Raw genomic sequence first — 11,461 nt, 5'->3', positions numbered from 1 at the left:
TGGCCCCTGTAGGACCCATGTGATAAAGGCTTATCCTGGCACCAGCCTCTGCCCCAGTAGCAGGGACCACCCCTGCTGGGAGGGGCGCTGTCAGCCTGAGGGTGGGGACTTCCCTCCACCAGGGGCCTGTGTTCAGCCCCTTGCTCCCTGCTCCTTCTTAAGTGTCTTAGGTGTCAGAGCCCACCTGGGGGATGGTCAGAGGGCTCTGGCCTCTCTGAATGCCCCAAGGCACATTTCTTAGCAATTCTTTTGTTTCCAGATGCAAACTCAGAATTGGAGTGGGTCACCAATTTGGGGAGGAGAGAGCAAAAGCAGAGGGAGTGCTGGCTGCTACTGGCTTTGCTGGGGAGGTGCCCCCAGGCTGGGAAGAGGGGCGAGCAGACAGGAAGAGAAAAATGGCTCAGAGCAGTTTGGTCTGATTCCAGAATCCAGCCTCTAACCAGACACCTGACAGCCCCTGGACATGATGACCTCGGGCCTGAGAGCTGGGCTTCCCTCCCGTCTCCTAGGACATATGACACTGCCGTCCTCCGAGACCAGGATGAGGACTCAGGGAGCGCCCCTGAAGGGGCGTGCGTAAGAGGGGTCTTCCGTGTCTCTCTCTCCTGGCCCCTGCCCCTCACTCCACTCCGGTGGCGGCCACTCACGCGTCCTGGGACATCAGCTAAGGGAGGGGCCGGCAGAGGGAGGCAGCAAAGCCCAATGGGCTAGGATGGCTGAGGAGTTCAGTTTGGGGTGCAAAAAATGTGGGGTGCCGGGGCTCCCAGGAGGGGAGATGGGCAGGAGGAGCCCACTGTCTGTCCAGGTTGGGGCCCGGGAGAGCTGGTGGCGGTGAGCCAGAGTTTGCAAGCGCTCAGGGAGGCTGGCTGAGAGCCGCCTCCTGCCGCCTTTGGGAGTGTCCTGTGTTCCTCCATGTTCAGCCGTTACCGCCGGGGAGCCCTCTTGGTGTGCAGCATCCCCTGCCTGGCTCACTGAGCGCCAGTGTGGCCGCCAGCCAGTCTGGCGACCCAGGCCTGGCGAGCCACCGCTTTCAAACGGGGGGCTGGGGGGCGGATCCACTGTCTCCGGGTGGCTGCTGGTTCACCTCCCTCTTGGCTCAGCAGCTCTGGTGCCAGTTTACAGAGAGTGTGGGTGGGAGGCTTGTTAATCCCCAGAAGTGGAGCTGGTCCATGGGAACGTGGCCGTGGGCCCTCCAGGCCGGCCGTGGGGGGTTGAGAGGGCCCGGCTGGGTCGGGGAGCCTGCTCGGCACCATCCCTGTGGCCTCTGCTGTGGCCCTATTTGCATCATTCTGAAGTTGATTGGCCTAAAGGCAACTTCGCTTAATCACAGCTAAGTCTCTGGTTGCAACAGCAACTGCTTCCAATTAGCCGCGTTGGTGCCACGGCTTGTTAGACTGGCCAGGCAGCCCCCCTCCCAGCTCCCCCGCCGCCCAGCCCCTTAGACCCAGAAGGAACCCGCAGGGCCCGTAGCTGCCTGCAGAGCTCAGTGTGGACAGCTTAGCACGCAGCCTGGGATGCAGCAGGTGGAGGCCCTGCCAGCTCCCTGGAGATGCTGCCGTGATGGGCTGCGGACTGTACTTTGGGTACCAAGGCACGGGGGTTAGAAAACGGGGCTGCCTGGCTCTGTTAGTAAAGTTTTATTAGCACACAGCCGCTGCCGTGCAGCCTGTGTTGTCTAGGGCTGCTTTCTTGCTGTAACGGCAGAGCTGAGTCACTGTGATGAGCCCTCCTGGCCCACGAAGCCCGTGATATCTAGTGTGTGGCCCTTCACAGATAAACGTCCCCGCCTCCGACCTAGCCCAGTGGTTCTCATACGTGAGTGTGCGTCAGAATCCCCCGGAAAGCTGGTAAAACGCAGATTCCTTGCCTCATCCACCCTCGTTCTAATCCGACGGGTCCCGGGGGGCCCCAGGTCCCGCGCTGCTGATCATCTCCCAAGCGGAGCGCGGGGCCACACTCCAGGCAGCCCCGGTCCAGCCACGTCCAGCGTCCCTCACAACCGTTTCCATCCTCCTTAGACAGAAGAGAAAGCCAAGGCTCTGAGAGGTCCCTCGCTTCTCCGAGGGCCTGAGCTGATACACTCTTCTTCCCCAGCACATGCTACACCCTTGACCCAGGCACCTCACCCCGGGTGAACCACGTGCCGGGGCACACCAGGCCCAGCTCGGTTACCTGGCCTGGTCGGTTCCACGTCTGGGGTCCACACCTGGCTCCGCCGTCGGTGACAGCGACGACTCTTCGGCAAGTCAGAGTGTTTTGCCTTCCTTGGGTTGGGGGAGCATGATGGCGGGAAGGCAGGGTGTCAGGGGCACAGCTGAGAGCCCTTGGCCCCTACCAGGGGCTCTGCTGCCTCCCCCACCCCTGGCATCTGCAGTTTGCGGTGCATTCAGTTACCAACGTCTGTTTGGTTTCATCCCCTGGCTCAGGCAGAGACCCGGGCTGCCACCCCCGAATCATCTAATGTCACTTTGTGAATGATTGAGGGTACCTCCCACACGGCACCCTCTTCATCTCTCATCTTCCCGTGACCTGGGAGGGGTGGGAAGGGGCAGGACACCCACTTACAGAGGAGAAGCTGAGCCTCCCCGAGGCCAGGTGACCTGCCCGGGCAGCTGCGAGGTGGCAGTGGGATTCCATGCCTGGGTTACCTCACAGGGGCCCACCTGGTTGGGGCGCGCTGCCGAGCATAGGAGGACCTTTCAGGGCCAGCGTCCCCAATTTATAGGCGAGGAAACCGAGTCATCGAGAGCTTATGACCAGGAAGTACTTGACGGGGCAGAGTGTCTGGGGCTCCCCGGAAGGAGACGGGGAGTCCACCTGGAGATAAATCCTTGCTGGAATCAGAAGACCCCAGCACAGGGATAAACATCCTTGAACCTACCAGCCAGCGTTAACAGCTGGAACACCCACCCCTGTCCCCTTGGGGCCACCACCGTTACCCCCACTCCTCTCTGTGCCCTTATCACGGCTACATGCACTCTACATTTTTAAGCTCTTTTTAGCTTCCTAAAGTGGATCATGCAGAGTTTGATCTGGGGACCGAAGTTTCTCCCTGAGCCCTGGTTGCTAAAATGCCCTGTGACGTTTGGTGTGGCTACGGTTCAGTTTGGCGGCTGTAGAGCATTCAGTGTTTGGACATCCTGCGATGCGTTCTCCCGCCTATCCAGGTGGGCCGTCTCCAGGGTTTTCCTCTCAAAAACAGCCTCCGAGAACGTTCTCGTACCTCGTGCCCGCGGGGGTCAGCAGGGCCTTTGCTGAGCCCGGGAGGGGTGTTAGTGCCACTCATCCCACAGTCACTGAGGAGCCACCGTGTGCGAGAGGATGCCGTGAAATTAGCCTCCGCGAGCTTGCCGTGGGGTCGTGCTCTCTCCAGCCCGGCCCCGTCCCCCCTTCCCCCGCCCCCCACCAGCGCGCCAGGCAGGCTGCTCTGTGCTGTGATCACAGGCTCTATTAAAGAGGAATAAAGGAATTCCTACTGCATGGGGTCATCACCAGGAGGAAAGGCAATGATACAGCTGCACTTTCAGATGACGTAGGGGCCCAGGATCTGGCTGCGGCAGCCCAGCTCAGAGAGGTGAAGGCACTTGCCCAGGGTCACACAGCTGAGGAGTGGCAGCGCCCAAGCGTTCGGACCCCAAGGACAGAGCCCTTCCTTCTTGCTCTCTGCTGCTGTGCCGAACCTCAGACCACAGGCAGGGCGGGAAACCCCGTTACCTGGGTGAGCATTGCCCCCAAACTGGTCCCATATTTATTGCACTGAATGAACCTCACTTTGCCGCGTGTGTCTTAGTCCCTCTGCCGGGAATGCCCTCCCACACTTACCGGTCCATCAGGAGTTACTGCCAGACCCTCTGGTGAGTTGAATCCCAGCTTTACCACAGCTAGCTGGGTGACCCAGGGCAACTTACTTAAACTCTCCGTGCCTCAGTTTCCTCATCTGTAAATTGAGGGTAATCACAGCACCTCCTAATCGCATGAGGATTAAATAAATCCCCATCCCCCCATCCCGCCAGGCTGGGTCGGGCACTTCTCCTGGGCTCTCGTGGCGCCCTGGTTTCCCCATCACAGCCCCAGTCACCCTGGGCTGCCACTGTCCACCTGGATGGTGACTAGATAAGGGGCACCCAGGCCTGTCTGTGCCTGGCACTCTGTCTGCCGTAAGCAGAGCACCTGTGACTTCAGGGGACGAGAAAAGAGGTTTATGTCTGGCCCAAGGCAGGATCCAGCAATGGGAGGGAGGGAGAAGGAGCCAGCCTCCTTTGTGGCCTGGCTTTAAATGCCACGGTGGCACTGGCCACGACAGAAATGCCAGCTATGGGGGCACAGGGGGCCCTGAGTATGGAGATGGTGGTGGGCGGGGCAGTGCCTGGGGGCAGGGGAGACCTGGCTGTAGAGGCCTAGGGCCCATTGACTGTGTCCAGATGTGTTTCCAACAGCAGCTGGAGTGGACAGCCCTCCCTGGTGGACAGGTCTTCTGCTGCTGGCTGGAGATGGGCTGGGGGTGCGTGGGAGGGGGCAGCCAGGAAGGCAGCCCAGCTTTGGAGTCAGGTGGACAACACCCTCTCCATGGGCTCCGCGTGCCCCGGTTTCCTTCCTCAGAGGGCAGGGGGCTGAATGCACTCACGAACGCACCTCACCTGGGCAGTGCCCGGGATGGAGGACGGCCTCCAGCAGTGGCATCACTGACCCGCATCTGACCAAGGACCTTGAGGGCCTCGGGGGGAATCCATACGCATGGTCTCTCATCCTGTGAAGTGTTAGCCCAGATGCACCCCTGCAACCCCAGCTCAGCCACTTCCGAGCTGTGAGACCTCCCAGAGAACAGCCTCAGTTTGCTCACCTGTAAAATGGGACCCTTGGGGAGGCGCTGTGAAGACACCAAGGCAGGGGGACCTGAGCCTGGACCCCTGGGACAGTCCCCAGGTGGCGGCCCCAGGCCCCAGGCCTGAGCTGGGTCCCCATCGGCGGCGTAGGCCTGAGGCTCTCTCCAGCTGCTAGCCTCCTCGTGGCCCCAGAAGAACCAGCTGAGTTCCTGTCCACACAGGCTGGCAGCCATGCTCCTTTGCCTATACAAGGCCCTACTGAGTCACTCTCATTTTATTGGGGTGTGGGGTTGATCGTGGTGGGGAGTGGAAGGCCAGCGGCTGTGAGGGACAGCGTTTCTGGTCTCTGCCATCCCGAGCTGGGCAGGTCAGGATGTTCCCAGGTCCACGGCGTGCAGAGGCACGACTTCCTTCGGGAGCAAGAAGGGTGAGGGGCTCACCCTCACTGAGCCCAGCTGCGAGCCCGGGTCCCTGCCCTGGACGAGCGCACAGCCTGGGGAAGGAGCCAGGCAGGGCCAAAAAGTGACCCTCAGTCCCAGAAGGATGTGAGGGGCCCCGGGGGAGGCTGTGACGGACAGGTGTGGGAAGAGCAGGCTCTGGGCACAGAGGCTGGGAGCCCTGTGTAAGGAGCACAGATGCTGGCCCCGGACCACCTGCTCAGGTTCCGGCTCCTCTGCCTGCAGGCTGTGTGATCTCGGGCAAGTTGCCGACCATCTCTGTGCCTTAGTGTCTTTGTATCAGGAGCTTAGCACACAGGGTGTGTGAATAGAGGGGCAACGGCTCCGACAAGCTCCGTGCTTTGTGGACCAGCGAGGAAGCTGGGATGGGAGGGAAAACAGGGAGTGCGGGGGAGGCGTGAGGGTCCGACCTGGACCACCTCCAGCCTCCTCCCTCACCCCCACTCCATTCTCCCTTCAAGCTCTTTCCCAAAGTCAGCTGCCCTTGGGGCCCTGCCCTGGTGACCTGGTGCCCTTTCCCACCTCCCCTTTGCACCCAGCTGTCCCGAAGGTCTCTTCCTGTGCGCACACCCAGCCGGCTGGCCCGGCGTGGCCAGGCAGAGGACAGGGTGGGCAGAGCCCGGGGACACCCTGAGGGTCATGGCTGGCCCCTGTGTGAGCATGGGCCAGCGCCTCCCTCCTCCCCTCACCCGGCAGGTTCGGGCGTGAGACTGCACAGCTGTCCTGGTGCACAGTATGTGCTCAAAGGGCTTTACTTGTCCTCGGCTCTGCTCCCCGCCCCTTCCTCACCTGAGAGGGCCAAGCCGCCGGTTTCTGGTGGCCCTCGTGACCGGTAGGGGTGGGCGCCAAAGAGACCCATCAGCACCCACTCCGTGCCAGGAGTGCCCACTGCCTGCCGGCCACACCTCCTTCACTTGCCCTCCCTGAGCTCGGCCCCACCCCTTGGCCTTTGCACCTGCTGGCCTCACTGCTGGCACGCTCCCTCCCCAGGCCCGCCTCGCCTGGTCCAGCTGAGCCTGCCTGAGGTCTGACCTGTCAGATCTCGTGTTCCCTGGGGACACCCCCGACCCAGACCAGGTCAGGGCCCACTTCTGTGCTCAGGTGCCCAGAGTCGCCAAGTGTGGTTGGCTCCACAGGGGCAGGAGGCGTCTGTTTATCCCACCGCCGTGTCTGCAGTCCTTAGCTCAGGGCTGCCCAACATCACGCTCGGCAGGGAATGAATGAATGAATTCCTCCATCACCTCCATGGCCCCTCCCAACACGCCTTCAAGGGGGGCGTGTTATCCCCACTTACAGATGGGAAACTGAGGCTGGCCTTTGGTTTCTGTTCTCCCCAGTGAGGGAAGGTCCCTGGGGCCAGAGCCCCCTCCCACGGACGGAGGCTGGAATAGAGGCCCCCAGAGTGGGGAGAGAAATCCAGGGCTGCCCTCCGACAATCTGTGAGCCTGTCTTTCCTCTTCCTGCCCTGACACTTTAAGTGATCCATTCTTCATGTGATATTTTCATGCTTCTCCAGTGGGAAAAAAAGGCTGCTGGGATTTCCAGGGGTTGTTTTATCTCCATGGTGTAGCCAAATAATTCGGGAGAACACATAGAGGCAGAGGGCCTCACGAGCTCTCAGCTAAGCCCTCCCCTTAACTGGGGGAGCCATGCGTCTGGTGATCTGGTGTGGCTCTGAGCAGGGAGCAGGGCGTCTGGGCCTTCAGCAGGACTGGAGTTTCCAGCCCAGCCTCTCTTAGCTGCGTGCCCTCGGGCAGATCTCTCCCCTCCCTGGGCCTCGGTTTCCTCACCTGTGAAATGGGAGAGCAGCAGTGGCCACCTCAAACATTCAGGAAAGGAACATGCACGGAGGACCCGGTGAGATTCCCAAGAAGGGATGATGGAAACAAGCCAGGCTTGGAACTTGAACCCAGAGTCCAGTTGGCAGAGGTTGGGGTGGAGATGTCGCTGAGGAAGGAGAGCCCTTTCGGGAATCAACTAGCATGTCCTCTTGAAGGAGGGACTTGGGGGGCAGGAGTGGTTTCCGAGTTGATGGTGACCTGCACGCTGTCCTGTGGTCACACCCACGCCGACACCCCACACCGCACTTTGCAGAGCTCCCCTCTCCCCTCCTGAGTTGACCCTACAGTAACCCCGTGGAGCGGGGAACATTGGGTGGGAGTCAAGGGATGTAGATCCAGGACCCTGGGCTGTCCCACCTGGGCTCCCCTGGACTCCGGAGTTGGGGTTTCTTGGCTTAGAGGAGTGGCATCCACCACAGGCTGACGCCCAAGGTCCCTCCTGGTGTTGGCAGTGAAAGGTGACACCCCGTTTCAGTTGCACTCGGGCCTCTGCCTGCATCTCTGCTGTTCCCATCACAATGTTTGCTCTTTGCAATAAAGTGGACCCCGCATCCAGGCCAGTGAGTGTTGACGCAGCTCCCACTCTCTGAACAGCAGCACCTACTGTGTGAAAAGCACCCTCTGTGGGTGACAGAGACGCAGAAGGCCTTGTGCCCTGCAGGGAAGCAATTAACAAGCAGGCGGGGCAGAAGGAAGTCAGTGCTAACTAACGGCGTAAGCCCGGCATGAAAGGAAGAGTTCAAACACACTTTTCCTCTGCACAGCAACTTCCCAGGGACCTAAACCACCGGCTTTGGAAACAACAGTGGGCAACACCAGATGAAAGCCATTTACGGAGCGCTTGCTCGATGTGCCGGGTGCCCCGCTAGCACTCCTGGACCTTTTCACCTTTCTTTAGGACCCCAACAAGGGGTGGGGGTCAGGGTTCCCATTTTACAGACGAGTTAAGCTGAGGCCAGTGAAATAACTTGCCTAGAATACTCAGCTACTTAGCAGCAGGGCTCAGATTCCAGGCCGGGGAAGACTGACTCCAGAACCTGTGCCATTACCCCAGCACCCACTTTGAGCCCCTGCTTGGAGTCAGACAGACCTGAGTTCAAGTCCCAGCCCTGCCAGCCTCCAGTTCTAAGCCAATCACTTAGGCTCTCTGAGCTGCCATTTTTTTATCTGAAAAATGGAGATGGTAAAGCCTGCATTCACTCAGCCAAGCCAACAAGTGTTTATAAAGTGCCTACTATGTGCCAGGGCCCATGCTGCATTGTGAGAATCCAAAAGCGAGTCAGCCAGGCCAGCTTCGCGGCGTGTGAGCCACGCTCAGAAGGGCCCGCGCTTGGTTTAATGCCCCGCCGTCGCTGTCTAGAAATGCTTATTGATTTTTGAACAAAAATGGTTCTCTGCATTGTTCATTTTGCACCGGGCCCTGCAAATTATGCCGCGGGTCCTGGGTCACAGCCCGTGTCCAGCTTACAGTCTAGGGGAGCGGACAGACGCAGCTCAGAGAGAGCCACTGTGCAAGCGTGCGACTATAAACCACTCTCTGTGTGTGAAGGAGAGGTGGACAGGCCGTGAGCACGCACGGCAGGGTCCCCGACCTCGTGTTGGGGTCAGGGGACGCCTCTTGGAGGACACAGGCACTGGGGGATTCATCTGAATCTACCGGGTGAAGGGAAGCCACAGGGTGGGGTGTGGGGCATGGTGAAGGGGCTGCAGGATGGCCAGTGTGGCTGGAGGGTGGGCCTCCCTGGCCGGGGAGGTGCCAGGACCCTGGCAGGAGTCTGGCCTTCCCCCTGCCCATCCCCCCACCCGGTGCTTTAGGAGGCCCTCAGAGGGTTTTAATCAAGGAGTGATGCAATGGGATTTGCATTTTGAAAGGCAGCTCTCTGGCTCCGAGGTGAGGGTAAGTTTCGGGGACAGAAGTGTAGGGGGGCCCCATGTGCTTGATTGATTCATGGGGTGGGGTGCAGGCCACCGAGATGGGAGCAGCGTGGACCTCAGGGCCGGCGTGAGGTTGAGAAGATGTGGGAAGGGAAAGGGGCTGACCGACACAGGCTGGGCCCCAGCTGGGGTGCGCTTCACGGTGGCCTTGCCTGCTGGCCATGCAGCCCAGAGCCTGGCTGCAGGCAAACCTGTCGCAGTCTGGCCCAGTTCCGTCTTGTTTCCTGCTTCCCCACCCGCCCGCCACTCCCTCCGCAGGCCCCAGGGGTCAGGAGGACACACTTTGATCTTGCTTCACACCGGCGTCTATTCCTGGAATTCACGTTTCAGGCTGAGATTTCATAACCTCCAAGTGTGTGTTGTCCTAAAAATAAAAGTTCACAAACTCAGGAATAGGTCTGCGTCGCCAAAGAAAGGCCCTGGAAACTTGGGGACTTGCGGGAGGATAAGGTCGCCGCGGATAACGTGTGTGCCCGTCACATGTATGTGTGGGCAGCAGGGGGTCGTGCCTGCATGTGCACGCGTGTGTTGTTGCAGACATATGTGTGCAGGCATGTGCTGCCTGGTGAGTGAACACGCCCATCTGCCCATGGAGACAGGGCACAGGAGCAAAGTGCGGGCTTGGCATCCTGGCTCTACCCTGCCCGTCCCTCCATCCACACCCCGGGGAGGGCAGTGGTACAGCCTAAGGGTGTCAAGAAGTAAGTGAGCGCATCATAGCAGGCCTCCCGGCCCAGGGTGGGCGCCCAGTGGCTGTCTCCAGGGTTATTTCCGATACCCGTCTATTGGGCACCTGCTCTGCCCACAGGACTGTTTGTGAGGCCCCAAAGGGCTCTATCCTCGTTTAATTACTAATTCATAATGCTCATACTATTATTAATAAGAAGAAGAATGCCCAAGCTTAATTACTAATTCATCATGGAATCAGTGGCTTCCTGACTGTGGCCCCCAGGCCGTCGTCCCATGGCGACCAGACCTGGTCCATCTCGTTTGTGGCTGAATCCGACCACCACCCAGCGCTCGATTTGGCCCCCTGCAGAGGCCTGTTAGGTATTCACCGATGGGCGTGCAGAAGAGGACCCACTCCCTGGACGTTGGGGGTGGGGAGGACAAGTAGCCGAGGCAGCTTCATGGACCGGGTGGCATTTGAGCCGGACCTTGTGGTAGGTCTGATCTGGACATCTGAGTTGGAGGAAGAGATGCCCGGGGAAGGGCCAGCCCGAGCAAAGGGCCCGACTCCTGTGCTCTACCACCAGCACCCAATGCCCAGGAGGCTGGGTCGGGACCCATCCTCAGCCCGCCCGCCATGGGGCTGACTGCAGAGCTGCAACTCTGCAGGGGTGGGGCAAGGTGGGATGTGTCTGGGTGACAGGTGTGTAACTAGTTCTTGCTGCTGGGACATGCGGGGCTCAGGTGGCCGGGTCTAAAGAGGTCAGGCCCCTACGGCAGGGGTCTGGGTTCTCAACGCCCCCGCCTGCCACCCGTTTTCTCTAACCCATTTGCTCTCAAGCTGGGACACAAACTAATCAGGCAGCATGCTCCCGCCCATGCCAGCCTCGGGAGCCCACCCGGGGGAGTGAGAGAATCAGAGGCAGAAAAGCTTTGCTGAGAGACAGGCACCGCAGCTGAACCTCAAAAGCTGGGTCCAGGCTGCCCGCCTGCAGGACAGGGGAAGGGTGTCCCCAGTGTGGGGACCGCGTGTGCAAAGGCCCAGAGGAGAGGCACATCCTGGAGGGCTGAACCTTGAGGAGTAGAGAGAGACAGAGGAGGCAGCAAGCCAGACCACCTGGGGCCTGGGAAGTGAGCATGGACTTGAACCTGGAGCTGCCAAGACCCCTAAGGAGGTGGGTGGGTGGTCAGATGGGCATTTCAGGAAGTCAGTAGGACCTGGATTGGTGGGCGAGGCTGGGGCAGAGGTATCTAGCGGCAAGCGGCACTCCCCACGGATATTTTGAGCACCAGCCCCATGCCAAGCACTTTGATGCATCACTTCATTCAATCATCACAAGGACTCTGTGAATTAGATACTATTTTCATCCCCCTTTTAGGGCCGAGGAGACTGAGGACACTTGTCCCAGGTCACACAGGGTGTGGCTACAAAAGGTGGAGCCAGGCAGTGTGGCCCAAACCCAAGGCCCACCCTCCAGGCCACCCGGCCCTTGACCTGGTCCAGGCAAGAGGGGATGCTCTTGGCCGCGCCCAGGGAAGGTCATGGAGGGCTAAGCAAGGGTCTAGGGTAAGCCGAGAGAGGATGAGGAACCTCCAGTTATTGAGCCAGGGGCCGCCAGGCGTGGGGGGTCCTGGAGGGTCCGTGGCAGTGCCCCCTGCCCCACACCAAGGGCCCGCCTCCCCTCCCTCCCTCCCGAGCCCTGCCTAGCCTGGCTGATGGAGAACAGGTCTGCTG

The sequence above is a fragment of the Monodon monoceros genome, unplaced genomic scaffold (genome assembly GCF_005190385.1).
Source record: "Monodon monoceros isolate NGI ecotype Baffin Bay Population unplaced genomic scaffold, NGI_Narwhal_1 Super_Scaffold_6, whole genome shotgun sequence".
Lineage (NCBI taxonomy): Eukaryota > Metazoa > Chordata > Mammalia > Artiodactyla > Monodontidae > Monodon > Monodon monoceros.
This window is presented reverse-complemented; position numbering follows the sequence as displayed.